At 38.5% G+C, this 27697-nt stretch overlaps 1 protein-coding gene across 2 annotated transcripts in view; it reads right to left on the bottom strand.

Moving 5' to 3' along the window:
* Window positions 1–27697, bottom strand: part of LRAT (lecithin retinol acyltransferase) — a 100781-nt gene that overhangs the window by 54672 nt on the left and 18412 nt on the right. For both annotated transcript variants that reach the window (XM_043566951.1, XM_043566959.1), the window contains one exon: window positions 27113–27216. The gene's annotated coding sequence lies outside the window, so the exon portion shown is untranslated. The remainder of the gene's footprint in view (window positions 1–27112; window positions 27217–27697) is intronic.

Genomic DNA, 27697 nt, shown 5'->3' on the forward strand with positions numbered 1-27697 from the left:
TTTTTTGAGAGAGAAAGAGACAGAGTACAAGTGGGGGTGGGGGGGTGCGGAAACAGAGAAAGAGGGAGACACAGAATCCAAAGCAGGCTCCAGGCTCTGAGCTGTCAGCCCAGAGCCTGATGCGGGGCTCGAACCCACAAACCATGAGATCATGATCTGAGCCAAAGCCATATGCTTAATTGACTGAGCCACCCAGGTGCCCCATCTTGACAATCACTTTTTAAAGAAACTCAGTGTTTTCAGGAGTACGTATGACTTCAGAAGTTTTATATTTGATGTGTGAAGGTTCAGAAACGTTTATTTTTTTCCTTTTGGTTTATTCTGTTTAATTAAAATTATCAGAGAGATTTATATTTTTATCAGTATATTGTCACTGTGAATGCTATCCTGATTCCTAGACTACAGATGATTGGTAAAATGCAATATTTTTAGAAGTAAATAACCGAGACAATATCCAATATGATCTTACAGCCCTGAGGAAAAAAAAATTCAGATGCAAGAGCATGCAGTCTGTCTATCTGAGTAGTCATATACTTGGTCTAGAGTTAACAGATCCAACTCATGGGGAGGGTTAACTGTCACTCAGTAGGAACAATCAGGTAATTAGGGTGACCCATTCCCCATTCACACCCATTAACAATTATAAACAATAGAGTTGAAAAGGCTTGTAAAGACTAACCTTTCACAAAAACACCTATGTGTGAAAGTGTAATTAAGATACTGTGGTAGCAGATTAAGGAGTCTCTCTTACCTTAACCTTGTTTTGAGATACAGTAAGAAAACTGGTTGTAAAACAGGAGATCTAGAGATATGATACAAAAGAAGGGAGAATAAACATTAAGTTTACAAATCTGGGGGCCCAGAAAAGAGGAACCTCTGCTCACTTATCATGCCTGACCTACCTCTATCTAGTTTTCTTTTCTTTTTTTTTTTTTTAATGTTTATTTATTTTTGAGACAGAGAGAGACAGAGCATGAACAGGGGAGGGTCAGAGAGAGAGAGGGAGACACAGAATCTGAAGCCGGGTCCAGGCTCTGAGCTGTCAGCACAGAGCCTGACACGGGGCTCGAACGCACAGACCGTAAGATCATGACCTGAGCCGAAGTCGGAAGCTCAACCGACTGAGCCACCCAGGCAACCCTATCTAGTTTTCTTATTGACCATATATACTGAGCTGTTTCTTATTTGCATTTTTCTTTGATCCTACCAAGGAACTGAGATTTTTTTTTTTTTATCAAGGAGTGTCTTTATATACATGAAAACCAAGCATTACTGAGTCATTAAAAGTTGAACTGTTTTTCTAGTACTACCTATGGATTTTTTCCAGCGCATGTCTTCATTCAGTCTCTCTTAAGACCAAATGAGTACCTAAAAGAAATGTAGATGGCTAGGGCACAATTACTAGACATGGACAAAGGTGAATGGGCTTTGATGTCATCTAACATTTAACTTTAATCACAAATATGAGGGTCAGAAGGAAATCTACCTATCCAGTGTGGACAGACAATGTGTCCACAAAAGTTATCAAGAGGAACACAGACACAGGGAAGGCACTGAAAGTTTGTGGACAGAATTAACCAAGAGTTGAAACTAGAGACAAAATCTGTTATTAAATTTTATGGCATGTGAGATTAAGTTTATGAGACCAAATATCTTGGAATCCTGAGGCATTTCTACAGTGAAATATAATATTTATAGAAAAAAGTTCAAGGAACAGACATGTATAGCTCTGATGACTTATCAACATCCATGTAATCACCACCAATGTCAAGAAATGGATTGTTGCTTGCAACTGAGAAGACTCCTTCTCCCCCTCCCAATAATTAATGTCCCCAGCAAAGGTAATCACTATCCCCACTTCGATGAAAATAATTTGCTTACTTTTCTTTTTTTTTTCTTTTAGAGAGAGCACGAGTGGGAGGGAGGGGCAGAAGGAGACAAAGAGAATCTCAAGCAGGCTCCACGCTCAGTGTGGAGCCTGACAGAGGGCTCAATATCACTGCCCTGGGATCGTGATCTGAGCCAAAATCAAGGGTTGGACGCTCAATCTACTGAGCCTCCAAAGTGCCCTTTTCTTGCTTTTCTTTATAGTTCTTCCACCCAAGTTTGCATCCCCAAACACTAGTTTGTTTGGTTTTTTGGTTTTTTTTTTTTTTGCCTGCTTTTTGAACTTCATATATAAATGGAATTTATACATATTCTCTTGTTCTTTACTTATTTAATTCAACATTATATTTGTAAGGTTGACACATCTTGTTGAATGTTAGTTATAATGTATTCAGTTACAAAAAGTAAATACTGTACAGTAAATTTTAGTTACTGTATAATATTCCATTGAAATAATATACTACAACTTATTTCCCAGTTCTCTTCTTAGATGTTTTAAAAGCCAAAGAAGTTTTAATCTCTTTTTCTAACTACATAGATTCTCATTATAGTGAAGATATGGACTATCGTTTTCACTTATTAAATTGGCTAATTTAAGGGAGAGAAACAAAAAAGTTTCTTAAATTCAGTGTGCTTCAGAAAAGGGGTAATTGGAGAGAGTTGATTCTGATTGGGCTGGTGGAAGGTGGAAGGAGATCCAAGGAGGTTACTTTTCCCAATTTTTGCAAAGGAGAAACACTTGAGGCCATGTTCCAAACCAAATAGCTCTGTCCTCTGTCACTGAAAAAGGAGCAAGAAAAACATGGCTACATGGCCAGCGAGTATGTGCTTGATATGAAAGAGAGAAAAAGCATGTACATGTACACATGCACAAAAGGACTTCAATTCTAGTTGTCATTCCATTAATTCTTGATACTGGTTTCGATATATTTGCTGTGTGGTGGTCATGAAAGCAGAACTGTTCTAGTAATCACAGACTTGTTACAAACAAGGGCTGCTACCTTGCACTGGACTGGGTTATTGTTCAGCAAATACTCAGCCCTCCTCCACCTCTCTCTTATAATGAAGTATATTTTCCTATCTTTGGGCTTGGCCATATGACATGCTTTGGCCACTGGGAAATCAACAGGTGTGATAGAAATAGCAGCTCTAAATATGCTTGACTGGTGGACTCATGCTCTTGTGCTCCAGTGATCTGCCAAAAAAGCAAGCCCTGGTTGGCTTCTCCCCTGGGCCCCAGAAGGAAAAATGTGGAGCAGACCTGAATCCACACCATAGCCAACCAATTCACAACTTGGAGCAGAGCTGCCCACGCCAGATGCGTCTACGTCAGCCCAGCTGAAGGTGACCAGTGCAACAATAAATGTTTGTTATTGTGAGCCACTGAGTGTTGACTACTTTGCTATTATAATGACAAAAACTGTTTTATAGCTATAGTCAGAGTTGTAAAGATCAGGCCATTATCACTCCTTAATAGTAATGGAGCTCCATTTACCTCAATCTACATTTGCTCCATAAAACCAGGGATTCAGATTTCAACACTTTTTTTTTTTAAGTTTATTTATTTATTTTGAGGGTGGGGAGGAAGAGAGAGGAGAGAGAGAGAATACCAAGCAGGCTCCTCACTGTCAGCATGAAGCCCAATGAGGGGCTTGAACCCACACACTGTGAGATCATGACCTGAGCTGAAGTCAGAAGTCAAGAATCGGATGCTTAACTGACTGAGCCACCCAGGTGCCCCATTTTTTTTTTGTTTGTTTTGTTTTTTAAGCTTAAATACTTACTTCCCAGAGACCTATGACCAGATCCTTTCGGAATTTGAAGAAGGGGCTGGTAGGAGATGGAAATAGATAGCTTGGGGTCAGTGGAAAGGATCTAGCATCAGTTAGGAACTTTTTGAGCCTTGGCTATACCCCTTGGGAAAATGACAGAAGAGACTACAACTGCATTCACATAGCAGGTATGCTGTTCTGGGCTTATTCAGAGAGGTGGGAGAAGTCCTATTCTGGTGTGAGGTATACAAAGGGTTAGGGCATAGGTCAGTTATGGTTTTTAATAGCTAACTGTTGAGCTCAACAAAGCTATCCTCTAGGACAAGTATAGGTTTAGGGGTTTAATACTTCACGTACATGGAAACATGGTAACTTTCATATCCTCCTGGTGAGACTGTAAGTTGATCTAACGCTTCAGAGAACTTGGCAGTAACTGGAGGTTACTTTGGAGAACAAGTACATATTAAATAATGTTGAAGATGCTCATATTTTAACATCCAGTAATTTGGTACTGGGTAAATCTGGTAATGGATGAGACCAATGGTGCCTCACCTGAAGGGGCATTTTTGTTTATAATAGTGATGGGAGGCTTACTACCACATGTAGGGGGTGGGGATCAGGTATCCTCTATGTCCTGTAAAAAAACAAAACAAAACAAAACAAAACAAAACAAAACAAAACAACAACAACAAAAAAACAAGTGTCCCGGATCCTCCATGACTTTACAAGGCCTAATAGAGGATTCATGTAGATGAGAAGTCTGTTTATAATTACCTAAGAGTATAACAACTTTGTTTCAGATATAAATACCAAGTATTTTTTGGTAAGATTTTAATATATATCAACTTTCCAGGGATGCAGCTACTGGAAAAGTGAAGATTGTATTTTGTCTTGTTCGGAACCCCGTTGCTCACATCACCAATGGCAACACCACTTTTGAGTTTTGAGTTTCCAATATCACAAGCTTCTATGAGTCTGCATTTGTAGGTAACTTCATTTTGTCTCCTAATATACTATAGTGTATTTGTAGCCATTGACGTATTGAATACAATTATTTTATTAAAGTTTGTTTTCTTATATTTCTACTTTATTTCACTGTAAATGCATTACATTTGATTGTTTTAAATGTGTAGATGAGTTAATTATGAATTTCATTTCAAGATAGTTAATGGGGTGATATATTGTTATATATATTTGTTAATAATAAAATATATTTATTATAAGAAGAGCACGTTGGGTCTGACAGTACTGAGAATTACTGCACTAGATAAATTCTCCTATGCAACCAAAGAGATAAAAAAAAAAAAAATGTAGTATTGAACTGCTCTCCAACAGAGTAGTCACTAACCACATTAATTAAAATTAAATTAAAAATTAAGTCCCTCAGTCACATTGACATTTGAAGTGTTCAGTAGCCATATGTAGCTAGTGGCTACAGTATTGTAGAGCACAGATATTTCCATCAGTACCCAAATTTCTATTGGACAGAATTGGTTTAGAATATTAGGGCAACAATGTTTATAATATCAAAAACTTGAAAGCAACCTATGTTTTCATTATAAGGGGAATGGAAAAGTAACTGGAATGCTATATACAGTGATGGAAATGAACGCTTCCATGTATCAACACAGATGAATCCCTCAAATAACACTGAGAAAATCAAAAGACCTACATTTGAATGTCTTGCTTGATACATCTCTGAAGACAAGGGAAATAAAAGCAAAAAATGAACTATTGGGACCTCATCAAGATAAAAACTTCTGCACAGCAAAGGAAACAATCAACAAAACTAAAAGGCAAACAACATAATGGGAGAAGATACTTGCAAATGACATATCGGATAAAGGGTTAGTATCCAAAATCTATAAAGATTTCCAAACTCAACACCCGAAAAACAAATAATCCAGTGAAGAAATGGGCAGAAGACATGAACAGACACACACACACACACACATACACATATATATATATACATACATATATATACATACATATATATACATACATATATATATATACACACATAAATATATAAAATGGGTACTACCAAGCAATGAAAAAGAATGAAATCTTGCCATTTGCAACAACGTGGATAGAACTGAAGGGTATTATGCTAAATGAAATAAATCAGTGAGAGAAAGACAGATATCATAAGCTTTCACTCATATGTGGAATTTGAGAAACTTAACAGAAGACCATGGGGGGAAAGGAAGGGAAAAATAGTTTCAAACAGAGAGGGAGGCAAACCATAAGAGACTCTTAAATACAAAGAACAAACTGAGGGTTGATGGGGGCAGGGAAAATGGGTGATAGGCATTGAGGAGGGAGCTTGTTGGGATGAGCACTGGGTGTTGTATATAAGAGATGAATCATGGGAATCTACTCCTGAAGCCAAAAGCCCAGTGTATACACTGTATGTTAGTAAACTTGACAACAAATTATTTGTGTGTGTGTGTGTATATATATATATATATATATATATATATATATATATAATTTTATATACACATATATAACCTTTTATATATACACACACACACGTGTGTGTGTGTGTGTGTGTGTGTGTATATATATATATATATATATATATATATATATGACCTGCCATTGAACATAATAATACTATGTGTTATTTAGGGATCCATATGTAGCAAAAATATTTTTTAAATGCATGGGAATGATAAACACCAAATTCAGGAGAGCAGTTATCTCTGGCAGCAAGGGAAGAGATGCAGTTGGAGAGGAGTGAAATGGGGGCTTACCTGCACTTAAAACGTTTTATTTCTTCAGATATAAGGTGGACACACAAAGATTCATTATTATTTATATATTTTTTTACAAAGAATATACATTATTTTGTGTCACTTTTGTAGATATTAAATATTGCAAAATAAAATTTAAAATGTTTTTAACATTTATTTATTTTTGAGAGACAGAGCACGAGTCGGGGAGGGGCAGGGAGAGAGGGGAAACACAGAATCTGAAGCAGGTTCCAGGCTCTGAGTTGTCGGCACAGAGCCCAATGCAGGGCTCGAACTCACGGACTACGAGATCATGACCTGAGCTGAAGTTGGACACTCAATCGACCGAACCACCCAGGCGCCCCATAAATATTGCAAAATAAAAATTTAAATGGAAGGTGTTTCATGAGCTTCTAACAGCAAGGGGTACTGTTTTGCTTACCTCTCTAAGGTTAGTGTCAAAGTGCCTGGCACAGAGAAGATTCTCAATTAATGTTGGTTGAATAGTCAACCAAACATACCAAAATTCATATGATAGTACAGTTTTAACTCTTAGACATAAACAGAATGCTTCAATGCCACTAGTTCAGCGTATCCAGTAACACAAACCTTTTTTTAATCATGCACTCAGTTTACAAATATCTGTTAGGGGCCTACTATATGTCAGGCACTCCTCCAGAGTTAAGGGTACAACAGTGAACATGTAAAACAAAATTTCGTTCCCTCCAAGGACTTACATTTGAGTATGTGTTTTGGGGAGGGTGGCAGGGGAGAACCCAGAGGAGTATTACTAATGAAGAAAATAAATAGTAAAATAGAAAGTAAGTCAGATGGGATAAAGCCCTCAAGAAAAATGAAGCTGGGAGCAGAAGTGTTAAACGATTTTAGGCAATATTAAACAGGGTAGTTAGGTTCTCTTTGAATGAGTGACCTTTGAGCTAAGTTTGAAGCAAGGGAGACAGAGAGCCATGAGCAGTTGAGTCAGAGGGAGGAGAGAGCACAAGGACCTTGAGGCAGCCTGGAAAGGAGGCCAGGATAGCTGGGAGGGGGGGGGGAGGGGGGGCGGATGAGTGCCTGGGAGGGGGTGGGAGAAGAGGGAGATCAGAGATTGGGCAGAGCCTGTGACTTTGGCTTTTACCTTAGGTGCGTTTAAGGCCTTGGAATAAAGGACAGAAATCAGCTGGCTTACATATTTAAAGGATCACTCTATTTGGGGAATAGATAATAGTGGCAAGTAGAAACAGGGAGACCAGTTAAGACATTATTGCATTAATTGAGGCCAGAGGTGATGGTGGCTGGAATCAGGGTGGCAGCAGTGGTGATGATAGTGGTCAGACTTTTGACAAATTTTGAAGACACAAGCACGGAGCTATTGCTGATGGACTGTATATGAGACGCGAGAAAAGGACCAGTCAAGGATGACACAAAAGTTTTTAGCTTGAAGTTGCCACTGACTCAGTTCCCTGAGAAGACAGGGAACTGGCTGGCTGGGGGCAGGAAGGGGTTCAGCATGGGACATGTCAAGCTGGCGATGTTTACTAGGCATCCAGATGGAGTTGTTAAGTAAACAGTTGGTATAGGAGCTTGAGGGTCAAGAGAGACAAGGAAGCTGGAGAAATAAACTTGAGAGCCATTAGCATATAGGTGGTATTGAAAGGTTAAAGACAGGATGAGATCATCAGGGGAGTAAGAGTAGCTAGAAGGGGCGCCTGGGTGGCTCAGTTGGTTAAGTGTCTGACTCTTGATTTTGGCTCAGGTCAGGATTTCACGGTTTGTGATAAGGCAATGCAGTGTTTAGAAGTCAGGAGGGAAGAGGGAGATCTAGCCAAGGGAGCTCTCAGCCAACAAGGTAGGAGACATCCATGGAAAAGCTAATGCCTTGGAAGCTAGGTTAAGGAAGTATTTAAAAGAGGAAAAGCATGACTAACCAGCATCAAATTATGCTTGGGGCCCACATAAGATGATGACAATAACAGAGCTTTGTATGAAACAAAGTGAGGGTTGTGGGAGACCTTGGCAAGGCCAGTTGTGGAGGATCGGTGGGGGCTGAAACCCTTCTTGCAGAGGGCTCAGGAGAGTGGAGAAAAACGAATAAACAGGAAAGCCAACTCTTTCAAGGCTCTTTTTCTGCTTTATCTGACTTTTAAACAAAAAGAGAAGCCGTGCATTCCTAATTAAACTGACACAAATGCATACTGGAATCCAGTAATCTAAACATATATCTTATCTTGAAAGAATAGAGCACAAAGCTGCTAGAAAATTCCACTCATGTATGAGAATTTGCTTCATTTTCTACAAACAGAAAGAACTACCAGGAGAAACTGAACTAGGGATTCTGGTAAGGGAGGGACTATCCTAAATGAAGTGGCCACCTTCCTCTAATTTTGTTATGTGAAGCCAAATTAGTCCCCCTTAATTATCAATAAATCAAATTTCCCCCAATGTATATTAGTGGTTGGCAACTATTAGTTCAACTTTAAAAGCCTTTTATCTCATGAGAACTTTAACCTCAGAGACCAATTCACCTGTCTGATTCACCCAGGATCAGCTCAGGGGATTCTCAGATAAGGCCAGCCTGCTGTTCAAGAATCACAGAGGCACCTCATGGATCTTGTTAATGAACAAGATGTGTCAGGACGATAGGCCTGTGATCCCTAGACCTGCTTTGCTCTCATCTCTACCCAGAAAACTACGCCGAGAGGAACAATATATAAAAGACTGGCTTTAGCATATCATTAGTAAACTTACACTTTTGGATGACCTTCAACCCACTGCCATCAGATCAGGTGCTAAAGAGAAAAGAAATAATTAAGACAATTTCCTTCTTAAAATATAAGGGTTTGATAAATTATAATATAACCCCAGTGTGGTCCATTATAACAAAGAATTAACTTGTAATATAGGGTGCTATTTATTAGCTTTTCAGAAAATCCGGGTGAAAACAATATCCAGAATTCATAAGTAGTAATCAGTAAATGGAGGAATAATTTGACAATCAAAAATTTCTATGGAATAGAGTGAAGTTATTATTACAACTGAGAAAGCTGAAAGAGATAAGAAGGCAAATAATTTTAATCACATGTATTGAATCAAATATTATTTATTTAGCATATTCTTCTAATTTATATATCCAGTTTTTAGAATTAACAATTATAATAGCTAATGGAAACCTTAAAATCGCAGAAAATCAATTTTTGGTTGTGTTTTTTTTGTTGGGAACATCTTTCCCTTGCTCCTCAAACCAAAATGTACTCAGAAATTTTTTTCCTTTCTTTTTTTTTAAATACATATTTTTTAAAGTTTATTTTTGACAGAGAGAGAGAGACAGAGCATGAGTGGGGGAGGGGCAGAGAGAGGGAGACACAGAATCTGAAGCAGGGTTCAGGCTCTGAGCTGACGCCGGGCTCAAACTCACAGACCACGAGATCATGACCTGAGTCGAAGTCGGACGCTCAACCAAATGAGCCACCCAGGCGCCCCTTTTTTTCCTTTCTTAAACAGAATTGTTGAACTTGAGCTATAAAGTAGAAAAAGGAACTAACTTTTCTTTCTCTCTATTCATAAATCCATCTAGTGGATTTATTATTTAAACAAAAACAGGAATGAGAAAAGGGTTATATGATCTAATAAATTATAGACACTGCATAAAAATAATGCCATATAAAAACATGGCAAGGAGAGTATTATAAGAAGACAATTAGGGTTTGGCATATAAGCATATTCTATCTGTACATTAAGTACATTTTTGAGTGTTATCTGGATCTCTAGCTTTTGACACAATTGTAAAAGTTAAAGAAGGAATCAAGAAACAATGCTGTGGGAAATAATCAAAAAGTTAAATTACTCTGAAGAAAACAGTTAACTAAACTTTCATTTTTAACATAAAGTTCTTTTATCCAAGCAGGCATTATTTAGATGTATTTCACATTATATAAAGAGTGCACCAGCATTCAATGTTTATGTGCATTTCACTTTATACAATATACTCATAGCATCCTAATAAATAGTAGGGCCCTAGAAATCAACTAGTCTAGTGTTCTGACTTTACAGATGAGACGATTCAAGCCCAGAAAAGTTAAGTGATTTGCTGAACGCCACAGTTATACAGTGATAAGATCAAAACTCAGATCTCTTGAATCTCAACAAAATGTTTTCTTTGACCCCCATCTGATAAAATTAAAAAGTGGTACACAGAGCAGACACTAACTGAAATCCACACAGATAAGTATGTGATTTCATCCTTCTATGAGAGAGACTAGTAAAGGAACCTAATATAGATTGGAGCATTTTTCTCTGTGCGTCACTGATGAAAAAAGGGAAATGGGCATGTCAGGCAGCAGTGAGATATAAACAAAGGTGCATATGCTGTCTTATTCCTGAGTTAAAAAAGGACATGACATGACATGCTAGAGCAACTGAAAGCAGGGCTGGAGTGTGGGGAGCAAGGAAACAAGTCCCCAGAGGCTCTCTGGGGAGACAGACAGGAGCTGGCCCCCACAGAGACATATGATCCTGGACTGGGTTTTATCCTAAATGGAAAGGAATTCGCAGCAAGATGCTAAGCAGGGGGGGCCATATGCCCATATTTTGACTCATTAAAGATCACTCTGTAAAAGAAATGTTTTTCCCTCTTGAATGTGTGAACTATATATATTATCAAGTTCAGTAAAAGGGTAAGCAATTGAAAATCATCTCTTTCTCACTCCTGTCCTACAACCACCTAGTTCTCAGTTTGGTCCGAGTTCTCAGTTTGGTCCCAGTTCCCAGTTTGTCTGAGACCAAACACAACTACCTACTGTCCCCCCTCACCCCCCAACTTATTTTTTTAACAAAAATAGTTATATACACATTCTTCTGCATTTTGCTTTATTTCCTTAACCACCTTGGAGCACATATCACATCATCTCATTTAGAGCTAACCAAAAGCTATGTATGTGTATTCTATTGTATGGACCTACAATTCCTTATTTTATATCAGCTCTGTCCATTGATGGACATTTAGGCTACACACACACATACACACACACATATATGTACGTCACAATGAATATGCACAGACATATATCATTTTGCCCTTCTGTAAGACACCTGAAGGATAAATTCCCAGAAGTAAACAGGCAGGTCATAAAGGTTCTATAAGATACTAATTTTGATAGGTATTGCCAAATTGCGGCCCGGAGTGAGTGAATTAATTTATACTCCCACCAGCAATGTTCAAGGGCCTATTATGCTTTATTCCTTGCTAACACAATGTGTTATCAACATTTTTGAAATTTGCCAATCAGATAAATTTGTAGTTTGCATCGGTCTTGCGATGAGAAGAGATCATTTACCTTGCCGGTGGAGAATGACTGGAAGGGGGCGAGAATGACAGCTGCTCCGGCAAGCCCTGAGAGAGGTGGCTGGGGGAGGGGGAGGGGAGGTGCCGGTAGAGGCACAGCATACAGTGCAGGTAGAGCTTATGGGATCTGGCCACGGACCGGATGTGGAGAAGGAGAGAGAGGGAAGTGTCAAGGGTGACTCTCTGGTTTTTCAATGACATGGAAGGAGGAGTTTGGGAAGCGACAGGAGACTGGGGGAAGCCCAGGAAGTCATGTTAAGAAGGAACCTTTTAAGAATGTGAGGTTGTGCCAGCAGAGTGCCTGGAGGCATTTGGATGTCACAAGGCTGAAGCTCAAAGGGCAGGTCTAGGCTGGAGAGGGCAGTCATCCCCTGTATTAGGCTTTCCCTCCATGAAGTGGGGGAAGGGTTTAAGATCACTCACACTGAATCTCAACGTGACACTGCTTGACCGAAACATAAAATCTATAATGTGAGTTCCTTAAGACCTGATTCAAGTATTTCCATAACTGTTCCATAAATCTAAGCACGGGAAGGATACATCTTTTGGGAAAAGGAATATACATGATTTGAAAAGCTCTTATTAAAAATAAGCCATGTCTCCATTTCCACACTTTTTAATCTTTTAAAAAAGTAAATGTTTGTTTAAAATACAAGGACTTGTGGTAGCACATTTAGAAAATGCAAAAAAGTGTGAACAAAAACCCACAGTCCCATTATCCAGAGATCATTACTGTTATCTCTTTTTGGTGTTCCCTCTCTGACATACATGAGTCTGTATCATAGATTTACTTATATATATAATTCTAGGCATAGACTTTAATTTAAACATTACAATGTGAAATTTATGTATCAGTATTCTTCAAAATATTTTATCTCAAAATTATTTTTGTAATATTTTATATATTTTTAAAATTACAAATATATATATATATATTTTAATTTTTTTTCAACGTTTATTTTTTTTGGGGGGGACAGAGAGAGACAGAGCATGAACGGGGGAGGGGCAGAGAGAGAGGGAGACACAGAATCGGAAACAGGCTCCAGGCTCTGAGCCATCAGCCCAGAGCCTGACGCGGGGCTCGAACTCACGGACCACGAGATCGTGACCTGGCTGAAGTCGGACGCTTAACCGACTGCGCCACCCAGGCGCCCCTACAAATATATTTTAAACTGTAACAAGATGGTCTCCCATGCAGAGGGCTCTTTAATTATTTAACCACTATCACTGTGCATTGTAATTAAAAAATAATTTTTTCTGGATTGAACAGAAAGGATGTCCTTTTCATTTTCATTTCTTTGTTCTGAAGTGAGGTTTCAAATTTCAACATTCTTATTGTTATTTTTATATGTTTATATGTTAATGTTATTTTTTTATTTTCTTAAAAGTTAAAAAAAATTTTTTAATGTTGATTTATTTTTGAGAGAGTCAGAGAGAGAGAGAGAGAGAGAGAGAGAGAGAGAGCGAGCATGAGTGGGGGAGGGACAGAGAGAGAGGGAGACACAGAATCTGCAGCAGGCTCCAGGCTCTGAGCTGTCTCACGAAGTGTGAGATCATGACCTGAGCTGAAGTCAGACTCTTAACCAACTGAGCCACCCAGGTGCCCCAATAGTTTTTGAAATCACTGGTTGAAGCTGGGGGAAAATATCTGCTCAACAATAGCTTGTTTTTCCTTAAAAGAATAGCAGGTCTTACACGGGTCATCAGTATATTTGCTCTTTAATCACTTTCACTGAGTACTTACTCCAACCTTGAACTTCGCATTTTGTGAAGAAGAGTAACACTAATGTACCAAAAAGCATTTGCTATTCGCCTCAAATCAGTTTATGGGCAATGAAGCCCTGTTAATCTAAGTTAACTTTTACTCTCTTATCAGTACCACCTCGTGGTAATTTCTCTCTGTCCCAGAATAAATCAGCCTGTCCTCAATATCTCAATCTAATTAGGACAACTTTATTTCCTGATTTTTCCAGCCCCATTCTAATATCTTTCAGTGGAAATATAGAAAAGAGATGACTTCATATGTATGAGGCAGTGACTGAAGCACTGTTTGTGGGACCAAAGGACTGGAAACAGATGTCCATGATAGGAGACTGTCACACCCATAGGACAGAATATAATGTGGTTGTTAAAAGGAACTGAGGAAATTAGGAGGAATTAGGTTAAAAAAGCAAGGTTTAGAATAATTTGACTTGTGTGGAAAATGGAGGCGCTGTAAGTAATACTATTGTTGGCATTTTTAAAAAAAGGAATTGTATACATATACATATGTATATACATGTATACATATATATGTATATATGTATATATATATAAATGCTTGTCTGTGCATAGAGCATGGAAGAATTTACAAGAAAGTGTTGACCTTCTGGCGGGGACCTGGGGTTTGGGAATTGAGGTAGGAAGCTGACTTAATTTTCAATCAATTCTCTGTTGCATTGTTTGAATTCTGTACCATGTGCATGTACTATCTTTTTAAAGTTTATGTATTTTTGAGAAAGAGAGAGAGAGCGAGCACGGGTGGGGAAGAGAGAGAGGGAGGCACAGAATCCCAAGCAGGCTCCAGGCTCTAAGCTGTCAGCACAGAGCCCGACACAGGGCTTGAACCGATGAAACCTGAGATCATGACCTGAGCTGAAGTCAGCCGCTTAACTAAGCCACCCAGACGCCCCTTAAAAATTAAAAAGTAAACACGGAAATGAAATTATTCACCTCAACCTATGGCAACCATGCCTTCTGCCTCTTCTTTCCCTCACCCACCTGCTGGAGATCTGCATAGACACTTCTCTGTGCTTCAAACTTGCACCCCCACCCTGATTACATGGCTCTGGTCAGCCTCCACTGTCCTGAATTAATTTTTCACTAATTGATGCTAATGCCTTGTAGAAATGTTACAAACCTCATGGGAAAGCTTCTGCTTGAACTCTGCACTACTGATAATCTTAATCTATTCTGTCCACTAACAAACTATATCATTCTGACTTTTGTTTATCACTCTTGCTTCCTATTCTTTCCTGTCATCCCAAATGTTTCTTGCCCACAGAAAACTGCACAGAATCCAAGTCGCTATAAGGTTTACAATAAACAGTAGCTTGCTCAAGATTTTTAAAAATAAAGTTGAGACAATTTTAAGGAGTTGCCAGTAGATGTGCCTTTTGGAATGCCGTGAGACCTGTGAGCAGGAATGGTCTGTCCATGACATCTTTTCATCCCTGCGAGTTCTCCTTGTCCTAACATGTTCTATCGTAGAAGAGGAAGTGACAGAAATAAATCTTACTGATGAATTTTCCACATACTACTGCTGTCGGCATCTCATCACAGAAAGTTAATCTGGAGCAGTATCTGTCCTATTACCAAACTACAGGAATATGAATCCTAGGTTTGTGTACAAACTAGTAACTTACATTCAAAGTATTAATCTCCAGCCTTGGTTCTGTTGAGTTCAACTACGCGTTTTTAATTATTCTATTTCTTTAAATCTAGAGGTTCATAAAACTTTCTTTGGTGGGCTGTGTGTGTGTGATATTTCCCTCTGACCAACAGAGGAGACTGTAGCAAACTGTTAAGCCAAGGACCTTTCTTAAAGTGTTTTCCAACACACTTATGAGATCAGTCATAATATTTATATATACTCAAGCACTTTGAAATCTCAAGCTGTTTTAACCAGCTGTCATTTTGGTGTCAAACTCCGGTCATTTTAATGTGAAACAAAGGTCAACAGAGGGTTTGTCTTATTCTTTTCCTATTAGTGAAATACTTTATTGTTATCAAACTCTGCTAAACCCTCCAACAGCAAGTCCTTATTGCATATTCCCGTTATCTGAGTCACTGGGATTTTATGATTGTTCACAAATAAAATATATAGAAATGAAGAAATGTGAAAGTGTCAAATTAATATTTAAAGTAGTATCAACAGCCAAAAATATAGGCAATCAGTATGGGCTATACAAGTTTGGCATTATTAAGAAACACTTATCTCTAAGACTGATATCTAGTACATACATAATACAAATTCAACTCTTGCACCTAAAATAAGATGGCAAAGTTTGATTCTTTCATTGCTCATTCCAGAAACTAGATGGTAAAGTTCATTCCAAATTTTGCTAAATTGTTGGCCTTTAAAAAATAGATCATTTATTTCTAAAGCTTATTCTCTCAGTTTATTGTTTAACACAAAAACTATATATACATATATATATATGTGTGTGTGTATGTATACACACACACATATATGTGTATGTATAGTATATATATGTGTATATGAATGTATGTATATATACATATATATGTATGTATATATGTATGTATATATATGTATGTATATATACACACACATATATATACTCTACATACACATATATATACACATATGTATACATATATGTGTATATATATATATATGTGTATGTATACACACACACACACACACACACATATATATATGTATATATATTTGACCATTATCTATTTTCAGGCTTTTTCTAGACTTTTTACTCTCACCTTATAAAATGTTTGCTAATGTGTATCAGGATAATGAATTGTATGGAACTATTTTATTACAAGAGTTAACCGACATATTGAAGAATAAGTGCTTAGAATTATACATTCAACTCATGACAAATGAGGAAAAGGATTTGAAGATATCCACTGGGTTCCCTGTAAGTGTAAGTTTAGCCCTTTGGAGTGATACAGTCTTGTAATTTTTGTTTTTGCTGTCATTTTCACCTAATTCATTCATCCATTTATTGCACTTAAAGATACTGTGCCAGTTACATGAGCTAGGCTACTCTTAGTGCCAGCAAGTTGGTCTGAATGGTAACAATAACCTGACCTCAGAGCTTAATTTTACAAGAGAGAGTCAGTACAGGCATGATAAATAAATAGTATAATTGCAGGTAGTGATAAGTTTGTTTGTTTTTTATTTTTTTTAATGTTTATTTATTTTTGAGAGACAGAGAGAGAACACGAGCAGAAGAGGGCAGAAAGAAAGGGAGACACAGAATCCGTAACAGGTTCCAGGCTCTGAGCTGTCAGCACAGAGCCCGCCACAGGGCTCAAACTCATGAACCGTGAGATCATGAACTCAGCTGAAGTCAAACGCTTAACCAACTCAGCCACCCAGGCACCCCATAGTGGTAAGTTTTAATGATACAAAGAAGTAGAGTAACAGACTGGAGAACAGCTAGGGCAGGTGCTATTTCATTTGTGGTGATAAAGACAGACCTCTCTGGGAAGGTCCCATCTGAGCTGATACCTAACTTATCAGAAGATGTCAGGATAGAGCTTTCCAGGAAAGACGTCAAGATAGAGCAGCATAAACAAGAGGTCTGGGCTTGTCAAGCTCAAGAAGCAGAAAAAAAGCCGTGAATGAGGGCTGAGAGGTAGAAGGTGAGGTCAGTGGGATGGACGGGTGCCACAGGTGAGGCTCTGTGGCCATGGAAGGAGCTTCTATTCTGGTCTAATGGCAGTGGGAAAGCGCCATGGGAAGATCACACTGGTTGCTACGTGGAGACAAGATGCAGAGCATTGCAAAGAACTGTGACTCTGGGAAGTTAGAAGGCTTTTGCAATGATGTAAGGCAGAGAGGACAGTGATTTAGGTTGGAGTTTAGCACCGGACATGGTAAACTGTGGTCAGACCTGGAAGTAGCACTGATAGGGCTCTTTCGGAAGCTTAAAGAGGATTAATACTTCCTACATGCACTTTTATTAAGAAGGAAACTAGTGGTAGCAAACAAAAAGCACCACTTACTTTTTCCTAAATGTGAATAATCTGATTTCTCTAAAAGCACTTTACTCATTGGCACGATTTAATCACAGAATATTAGAATCGTTAAAGATCACAGAGTAACATAATCTATCTCTTTTTTGCTCTGGCTTGAATAGGCTACAATCGGGGAAAGCACAGAATGTTGGGAATATCAACAGTGGCCATCAATGCTTCCTGCTGTATTTTCAATAAACATACTAATATACCAAAATGACAAATCATTTTTTAGGTTCACACAAAAAAAATTCATAATGGACAGGATTCCATTATAAGACATCGTCAGCGATGTCTTTCCTTCAATTTTGAATTGAATTTGGAGTCAGTGAAATTGTCTCTAGATCAGATGTGGCTTATGAGAGAGAGGAGTCAGGGCTGACTCTACGGATTTGGGCCTTAGCAACTAGAAAAATAGATTTGCCCAACTGAGGGGAGGAAACTATTAAGAGGCACAGGTTTGGGGAGTGTGTGAGATTCAGGAACCTGGTTTTTAACAAGGCAGGTCTGAGGTACTAATGGGGCATCCAAGAGGAAATGTTGAGTAGGCAGGTGAACACAGGAATTTACTAGCTGAAAAAGGAGTTGTGGCTGGAAATATAAATATAACTTTCAATAGTATTTAAAACTGAGATTAAAGATCATTTTGAGTATGGGCTCCTTAATGTTTTTGTGCCCTAAGTCCCCTAAGTTGGCCTCTTTCAGATGGCAACAAAATTTCAACATTAAGCCTACTGCTAAAGGGCACTTCAAAATCTATTAAATTAATTAAAAATATATATATATAGTTTTCAGACTGGGTGGAAAGGCATTTTGGGGGACAAGTGGGAAATAAAAACATACTGAAGACTAGTTGATGATATTAACAATTCTCCAAGAGGCAAAAAAGTATGCTGTTGTGGTTACGTAGGAGAATGTCCAATTACCAGGAGATACATGCTGAAGTATTTAGAGCTGAAGTGTCTTATTGTCTACAGCTCAAAGTTTCAAAGGGGCTCAGGGAAAAAAAGTGTGTGTGTTTGTGTAGAGAGAGAGAAAGAGACAAAGAGAAACAGAAAAAAAGAAAAAGACCGAAAACGTGGGAAAATGTTAATTAGTGAGTGTCCTTGAATGGCATAAGGATGTTCATTTTACAACTCTTTCAATTTTTCTATAGATTCAAAAATTTTCAAAATGAAAAGCTGTGGAAAAATATTCCACAGAAATATATGAGACATACCTAAAACATGTTAAGTGATGGCTTTTACAGAATGAATAAAGAATTTTTAAAAAGAAAACTATACGAATTTCATATAAACAACTCAGAGCACCTGGGTGTCTCAGTCGGTTAAGCGTCCGGCTTCAGCTCAGGTCACGATCTCATGGTTCATGAGTTCGAGCCCCACATCGGGCTCTGTGGTGACAGGGCAGAGCCTTCTTGGATTCTCTATCTCCCTCTCTCTTTGTCCCTCCCCACCGTCTCAAAAATAAACATTTGATGGGGCGCCTGGGTGGCGCAGTCGGTTAAGCGTCCGACTTCAGCCAGGTCACGATCTTGCGGTCCGTGAGTTCGAGCCCCGCGTCAGGCTCTGGGCTGATGGCTTGGAGCCTGTTTCCGATTCTGTGTCTCCCTCTCTCTCTGCCCCTCCCCCATTCATGCTCTGTCTCTCTCTGTCCCAAAAATAAATAAAAACGCTGAAAAAAAAATTTAAAAATAAATAAATAAATAAACATTTGAAAAGCCCCTCAAAGTAAAAATGATTAAACGGTACAATCATTTTATATGCATCAAAAGTGTACTAAACAGTGACACATAACATTTCCATTGTCCCGTGGTCACACACTGAATAGTCCTTGAGCAACCACACCTTCCTCTAGTCTTGTGTCCCATGAATCCATGGTCTCTAATCTGAATCGAATCTCAGTGTTGCTCTGAAATCAATCACTGACTTTCATCAGTCCCCAGTTTCTCCACTTGTCCAAAGGGGCGTTTCCGATTTTCACCACCTTCACCTGTTCTAGTACTCTCCTAGCAGATGGATTTATTTCCAACTTCAAAGAAAACAGAAATTCAGATAGGAAGCCCTTCACCTGCACACTACCCAACAACAATATCTGCACTTGCTCTGTGGTAGACACTGCCACTTGGCTGGTCCAACTGCCACTCCCAAGTCTTGCGTCCCTTGACTTCTCCAACCAGGAGGATAAGAAAACTTTCTCAGCCTCCCCCACAGTGCTGGCCAATCAGACATAAGCAGAAGTCTCCCAGAAACTTCTGGCAACACTTCCTGACTAAAGGACCAGGCGCAGCCAACATCGCCTCTGCCCACTCTTGTCTGGCCTCGATCACAGCCCTAGAGGAAAAGGCCAAGATGACTAAGGTGATGTCAAGCCCTTAGTGCTGACACCATTGACACAGAAGCCATGCCCGTGTTGTACACCTCAAACCGATTCTCACGTGAGAAAACATAAACCTCTGCTGGAGTGAGGCACTATTAGCAGCTGAGGTTCTGTTGCCTGAATGGAAAGCATTCCTGACAATGAGCCCACCTCTTTTAAAAAGAGACCCCTTATCCAGTACTGTGCATCCCATCTTCTTCTTCCACCTTCCCAGAGACCTCTCTCTATTGATTGCACCCCCCCTTCAGTACCTTCAACGTTTCTCTCTCCATTAATTGTTCTACATCGTCAGTGTCTAACACGCTCAAGTCTCTCCATATTAAATGAAAAATTAAAGTGTCCCCCAGCCTCCCATCTTCCTCTAGTGACTGCCTTATCTTTACCCTCCCTTTCACTAACATTCTTCTTAAAAGAGCTGTCTACACTCACTATCTCCCACTTCCTTCTTTCCTATTCATTCCTCAACTCGGGGCATCTGGCTTTGTCCCCGGCTTGACTGTGTTTGTGCCAAGGTCACCAACAGCACCCTCATTGCAAAATCCAATGGGAATTTTTCAGTTTTTATCTTACTTGACCTCCGTATAGCACTTGACACCATGACCATTCAATCCTTTTGGAAATACTTTCTTTCCCTGAATTTTTCAAAGCATTCTGTCCTAGTTTTTATTGCCTCTTCTGGGAGATCTCTGTAAGCTTATCTTAAAGGATAGTCATTTGCAAATCCCCTGCATATTGATATGAAATATATATATATATATATATATATATATATACACACACACACACACACACACACACACACACACTGACGCCTCCTTGGTAGCTCCCTGGCAGCCTAGATGTCTTGAAAAGTCCCACAGACTCCCCCAAACCTGCTTCTTGCCCCAGGGTCCTCCTCTGTGAGTGGCACCACCATCCACCCAGGGTCCAACCCAGAATGATCTTTCATGTCCTTCTCTCCCTTGTTTCTCAAATCCAGTTAAACAGTAAATCCTGGGAATTCAGCCTCATAGAGGTCTGTGATCCGCCCATTCTGCTTAGTCTTGCTAATCTTATCCCACATTAGGCCTCTCCTGGCATCGGTTTCCTAACCCCTCTTCCCCGAGCTGACCCCATGTCTGTGCTGCAGCTGAAGAGAACTTTAGTTTTTCCAGAACCACCAACCTCTCTTTCACCTCTGGACTTTCACGCGTGCTGTTTCCTCTGACTAGAATTTTTTTCACAAGGCTAAGTATCACTCCTAGGAATCTTTTGATTCTCAGTTTAAGTTGCCACTGCTCTGATATGCAGAGACTGGGTTGGGTGCTCCTGCCGTATTTTTCCACAACATCCTATACCCCTCACTATCATTGTTTTTGTTCTTTCTTAAGCTTATTTATTTATTTTGAGAAAGAGAGAGAGAGAGAGAGAACTCACATGAGCAGGGGAGGGGCAAAGAGGGAGGGAGGGAGAGAATCCCAAGCAGACTCTGTACTGTCAGCATGGAGTCTGATTCAGGGCTCGAACTCACGAACCCTGAGATCATGACCTGAGCTGAAGCCAAGAGTGAGATGCTTGACTGAATGAGCCACCCAGGTGCCCCAACTCCTCACTGCCATTGTTTTTGTTTTCTTTTGCTCCATGAGGGCACATTTGATCTCTAATAACTTGTCTCTCCAGATTTCTCAATTAGATTGTAATGCCAGGATTCTGATTTTTATTTACACCAAGACAGCAATTCTTTTTAGAGCACTGGTGTTCATCAAAAATTGTGGGTTAAATCCCTGGAATGTTAAAGATTCCCATTTAGTTTTAAGGACCATTTACCCTACAATGAAAAAGGGACATAAATGCTGGAGTAAACAGTCATTAAAATGATTTTGGTAATCGCTAAAAATATTATTGGGATGGATATATCCACTCTAAAAGCAAGGAGGGATCCTCGGTCATCACTAAAGTATACAAATTGGTTATTGCCTATTACAATAAAAATTCCAAGAAAGAAATAAACAGAGTATATATAAACCACTACCTAAATCTATATAGATTGCCCATAGTGAAAAGGGTGCAAAATGCATTCAAAAAAGTTTGACATGACATCGAAGTATACAATCTAATTAAATGAAATCTAATCAGTGCAATTAATGATCGGAGAAGCAGGGGCCAACCAAACTAAAAATGTAAAAGTAAGACCCTTATGCAACAGTGTTACAAGTAAACTCAGAATTAACAATGTGACATTATTGAAACATCCGGATTATTGCCAGGATTTACTGCAATTAATTTTATCTACTTAATATGCATGTGCTTCAGATTATAAAACCAAGAAGTTCATTTGTATGATGAACCAAAACACAGACTGACTGCAACTTTTCACACTTTTCCAACAATCTAATTGTCAACATAATACAATTTAATATGCAAAATTCAGTCCAGATAAATTTTAGAGATAGCTACCTATTCCTTGAGTGTAGGGACAAAATACGTGTTTTTTTTTTTTCTTTTATACAAGCTATGTTCAGAAAACACAAGACCAAAGAACCATACTATCACATTTATTGCTAAAGGCAAAATATATTTCGGTACAATTCTGTGACTTTCCAAAAGAAAAGAAAAGGCTGTCTATATAACCAACATAGACAACATCCAAGAAAAAAAGATAAAGGCCAAAAGTTCAAGAAAAAATATACATTTCTTTTTCACCTATGAAGTTTTGATCATAAGATCGGTTGATCTTAAAATACAAATACCAATTGTATTTGGCTTGGGAATATGATTTGGGTCAAAATGGCTGGCAAAACTATTTTCCATATGACCTTCAAGTTCCATATTCATCTGCTTTAGGATTCAGATCTTTCCCTAAAGCCATTATATTGTTTGTTTACCGTCAGGACTTCATGTGCCTCTATTTGTTTTGATCTCTACCATTAAATTTTAAGTTCCCTGAATGCAGATTCTGAATCATATGTGGTGTTCATATCTCTTATCAAGCCCCACACAACATGGAGATTCACAAAAATAATTGAATTTTATTTCATTTGGAGTATCTGAAATGAAAACAAACGAATAAATCCCACATCACATATTGTGGCACACTAGCTCTTAGACTCTGCCCTGGTCACACTGGGTGCCTGACTGCCTCAGAACAAATTATCTGATGGCCATACCTGTGTGAGGTGTCTTCTCTGGTTAAAGACTCCACTCCTCTGGCCACAGGAGTCAGCATACAAACCAAGCGTGGCTAATTAAAAAGGCCTTCGGAACTTTAGAAACAGATTCTGGGAGAGAATTCTTTTCCTTTATGATTTCAGGATAGTTTGGATACAAGCCTTGGCTGCTTCTCCAGCTTCCCAAAGAAACTGGTCTTCATAGAATAACATACAGACACAGAAAGGGGAGCAAGTGAGAGGCCAGACGAGCTGGACACTCCTAAAGCTAACTGCACCCTTACTCTTCCCACATCTAGGTTGTAAGAGTCAACAAACATCATGCACCGACCTTCACTAGTTCATGTAAGGTTCTGTCACCAGAAGCCAGAGTTCTAACTAGTTCAGGGACAGATTTGTATTACTGTAAGGATTCTTGGAATTCATGGCGTCCAAAATCCTCACGTTAAGTATTAGGAAGATGGATTAGTAGAGAGGTTAAATACCTTGCCTGAATTCTCACAATGAATTTGTAAGGACGCAGGAAACTGTGGCAGATTCTGCAGGTTGGCTCATTCTCTCTCATTTTGACACCAGCATTCCCCAGTCTTCTTGCAGTTGGGTGCAGGCAGGTGGCCTGAGTTCCTGGCAGGCAGAGGCATCTGAGTTCCTGGCAGGCAGGATGAGAAATGAGCAACGAGAGGTGGCCGCTGCATGCCAGGAGCTTGTCTCTTCCGGAGAGCACAGTGGTGTGGCCAAGCGGTTCCTCTGAGACAATGAAGTAGGCTCGCTGCCACTTAGTGTCCTACCTGCCTGGTGCCCTACAGGCTCCCTACAACCACTGTTTTTCTTTTTTCTTTTTAGTTGAAGTGTAGCTGACATATCGTATTAAATTAGTTTCAAGGGTACAGCAGTTATTCGACAATCAGATACATTATGAAATGCTCGCGATGATAAGTGTATTACAACCTTCCCTATGCTGTACTTTTCATTCCTGTAACTTATTTATTTTATAACTATATTTGTAACTCTTCATCGCCCTCACCCGTTATCATCACCACCCCTTCCCCTTTGTCAACAACCACCAGTTTGTTCTCTGTATTTATAAGTCTGTTTCTCTCTTTTGTTGTTGTTTGTTTCTTCATTTGTTTGGCTTTTAGATCCCACATATAAGTGAAATCGTATGGTATTTGTCTTTGTCTGGCTTATTTCACTTAGCATAATACCCTCACGGCCCACCCATGTTGTCATGTATGGCAAGATTTCATTCTTTTTTATGGCTATTATTCCATTATATATACATATATATATATATACACACATATATATGTATAATTAATAATATATAATAATACATAATATATTAATTAATATAATATAATGTATTAATATATTAATTAATATAATGTATTATATTAACACATAATATATAAATTAATATAATATATTAACATATTGATATCTAATAATATCGAACATATTAATAATAATATATATATCACATCTTTTTTATCTATTCATGCATCATTTGAAACCACTGTTTTTTGCCTGATTGTTTTGTTTTGTTTGTTTTTGACTGAGTGAGACCCAAAACTGGGTTCTATGGCTCTCGCAAGATTCTGGGAGCCACTAATATCCTTCAATAAATCTCTTTCCACTTAAACTAGCTAGAATTCTGTTTGAGACCAAGAAGCTTCACCTAAATAGAATTTGGTACCTTGAAATGGCGTGCTGCAATCTCAGATGTGGAACTGGGTTGCTGAAGGTGGGCTTTGAGCAGTGAAGGCACAGATACTGAAAGCGGAAAGCTGGAAACTCTTAATAGGCATGACATAAAATTTTGTCGACCTGTCCCCATGTTGTGCCTCGGAAAAATAGACTATCGTGTGCCCTACTTTCCACTAGAAGAGACAAAAAAAAAAAAAGGATGTGGAATGAGGACATTTAAGAGCAATCCCCAGAATTCCTAAACTCCTTCCCAAAGTTCATACCACTTCGAAATGGTTTTTGGTTGCCTCCATTTCCATAACGTGTTTCTCGTTTTAATTTTTTCCAGCTTTATTGAAATGGAACTGACATACAACATTGTATAAATTTAAGGTGGATAATATGATGATTTATGTCTATATTGTGAAGCGTTTACCACAATAAGGTTAGTTAGCACATCTTTCATTTCACATAATTACCATTTTATTGTTGTTACGGTGGCGAGAATATTAAGGTTCTACCCTCATAGCCATTTTGGAGTATACAATACAGTATTGTTAACTATAGTCACCATGTTGTATGTTAGATCCCTGGAACTTACTCGTACCATAACTGAAAGTTTGTGCCCTTTGGCCAACATCTCCCCATTTCCCTCACACCTCAGCCCCTGACAGTCTTCATTTTAGTCTCTGTTTCTAGAAGTTCAGTGTTTTTAGATTTCACATATAAATGAAACCATTTAGTATTTGTCTGTCTCAATCTGAATTATTTCACTAATAATGCCCTCAAGGTCCATTCACGATGTTGCAAATGACAGGATTTCCTTCTTTTTTATGGCCGAATAATACTCCATTGTGTATATATACCAACCACATTTTCTTTATCTATTCGTCTGTTGACGGACACTTAGGTGGTTTCCATGCCATGGCTATTGTAAATAATGCTGCAATGAGCATGGGAGGGTGCATATATCTCTTTGAGATAGGGATTTCATTTTGGAATATATAGCTAGAAGTGGCATTGCTGGATCATATGGTAGTTCTGGTTTTAATTTGTTGAAGAACCTCCATACTGTTTTCTAGAGTGGCTGCAACAATATACATTCCCACCAACAGTGCACAAGGATTCCCTTTTTTTCTGTATCATTTGTTATCTCCTGTCTTTTTGAGAATACCCATTCTAACAGGTGTGGGATAATACCTCATTGTGGTTTTGATTTGCATTTCTCTCATGTTAGTGATATTGAGCCCCTTTGCATGTATTTATTGGCCATTTATATGTCATCTTTGGAAAATGTTTATTCAAGTCCTCTGCCCATTTTTTAATTGCGCCGTTTTTTTTTATTGAGTTGTACAAGTTCCTTATATATTTTGAATATTACCCCCTTATCAGAAATATGACTTGCAAATAACTTCCCCCATTCCATAGATTGCCTTCTCATTTTGTTGATCATTTCCTTTCCTGTGCAGAAGCTTGTTAGTTTAATGTAGTCCCACTTACTGATTTTTGCTTTGTTTTAATTTTAAAATGTAAGTCTTGCCTAGTCAAAATTCATTTCCCCCTCCATTTTTAAACATTGGTAGAGAATGAGGAAAAAAGTGGAAATAGAACAGAACTTTTTCCCATGACACTAACATTTCTAGAAAATTTTACTTCTCTTCTTGGAAGCCAAAGGAAGGTTCTTATTTTCTCTCATTTTACCCACTTCACCTCTCTGCGCCTCAATTTCTCCATATGCAAAATGTAGGAATTCAAAGCCTTTCAAATGTAATGTGCCAATGAATGAATGAGCTCATTGCATTAGCAAAACTGAAGCCTTGAGAAGCCTGGTCCTGTGGTCACAGCAGGTCTATTTCACTTGTGAGAGGAGAGCAAGAGCAAGGGAGGAAAGAAATCCTGTAGGCTTGGAGGTAGCATGGCACAGGTCGCCCTGAGACCTGTTCAGAGGGTACTAAGAAAGAAGAGACCGTTTTCTGGGGAAATGGGATCCTGATGTGGGGGAAATGGGACACAGGATGGGTGTGCTGCTTCGGCAGAGCAAACCCAAAATAAACTTTACCAGGTTGCTTTGTTTGGGACTATAACCTAAATCCATCATTTGGCATACACGTAATGGGCAAATATATATGCCCATACTTAACGTCAAGATGTTTTAAAATTTTTGATAAACTTTAAGTAAGTATTATGAGAAAGGGCATATACGCAACAAATGTTTAAAGGTATTCAAAGGCAAAAGGGCTATGAATATGGCTTGACCATTGGCATACACTGCCAAGTTCAGAAGGGTCAAATAATGAATATTATAATTGATGTCAGTGATAAGAAAGTAAGAGGTTCTTACAGCTATACCTGTAAAATATATGCACATATTTTAACTGTAAAAATATGCATATTTACCCATTCCAGGCAGGCCCTGCTTGTGCAATTTCTCTTGAAAAAATTTCTAATGCCTTCTTCTGTTTATGATGTCCTGAAAGTCAAAGGACTACTTCTCCAGGACCCTATTAACAAAGAGTAGAAATTAACAGATGTCTACTGCAAAATATGAAACAAGCCTATATTTGCACACCATGAAAGAAGATATATTTCTGGACCATATAATTATCTCTGATTTGCATGATCACTATAAAGAGTTTATTATTATAGGTTTTCCCAATTATGCCATGCTTGTCCACAAAAATAAACACCTTATTAAACGATAACGCTCTTGGTCCTCCATAAATTATTAATAATAAATTTTATCTTAGGAATATAACTTGACACATGGGAATGATAGCTTGAAAAAATCGCTAAAATTCTATTTGAAAAACCCCTTTACTTTTTTCCATTTTCTATGTCTTTTATTTAATTGAGGCCTATTACTTTCTTCATATGACAGATGATTTTAAATGATATGGGTATCATTGCTATAGTTCAATTCCTCTTAAAGGACATCTACATCATACATGATCTATAGCCATTGGACAGTTTATTATAGAATGA

This window comes from Prionailurus bengalensis, chromosome B1 (genome assembly GCF_016509475.1).
Source record: "Prionailurus bengalensis isolate Pbe53 chromosome B1, Fcat_Pben_1.1_paternal_pri, whole genome shotgun sequence".
Classification (NCBI taxonomy): Eukaryota; Metazoa; Chordata; class Mammalia; order Carnivora; family Felidae; genus Prionailurus; species Prionailurus bengalensis.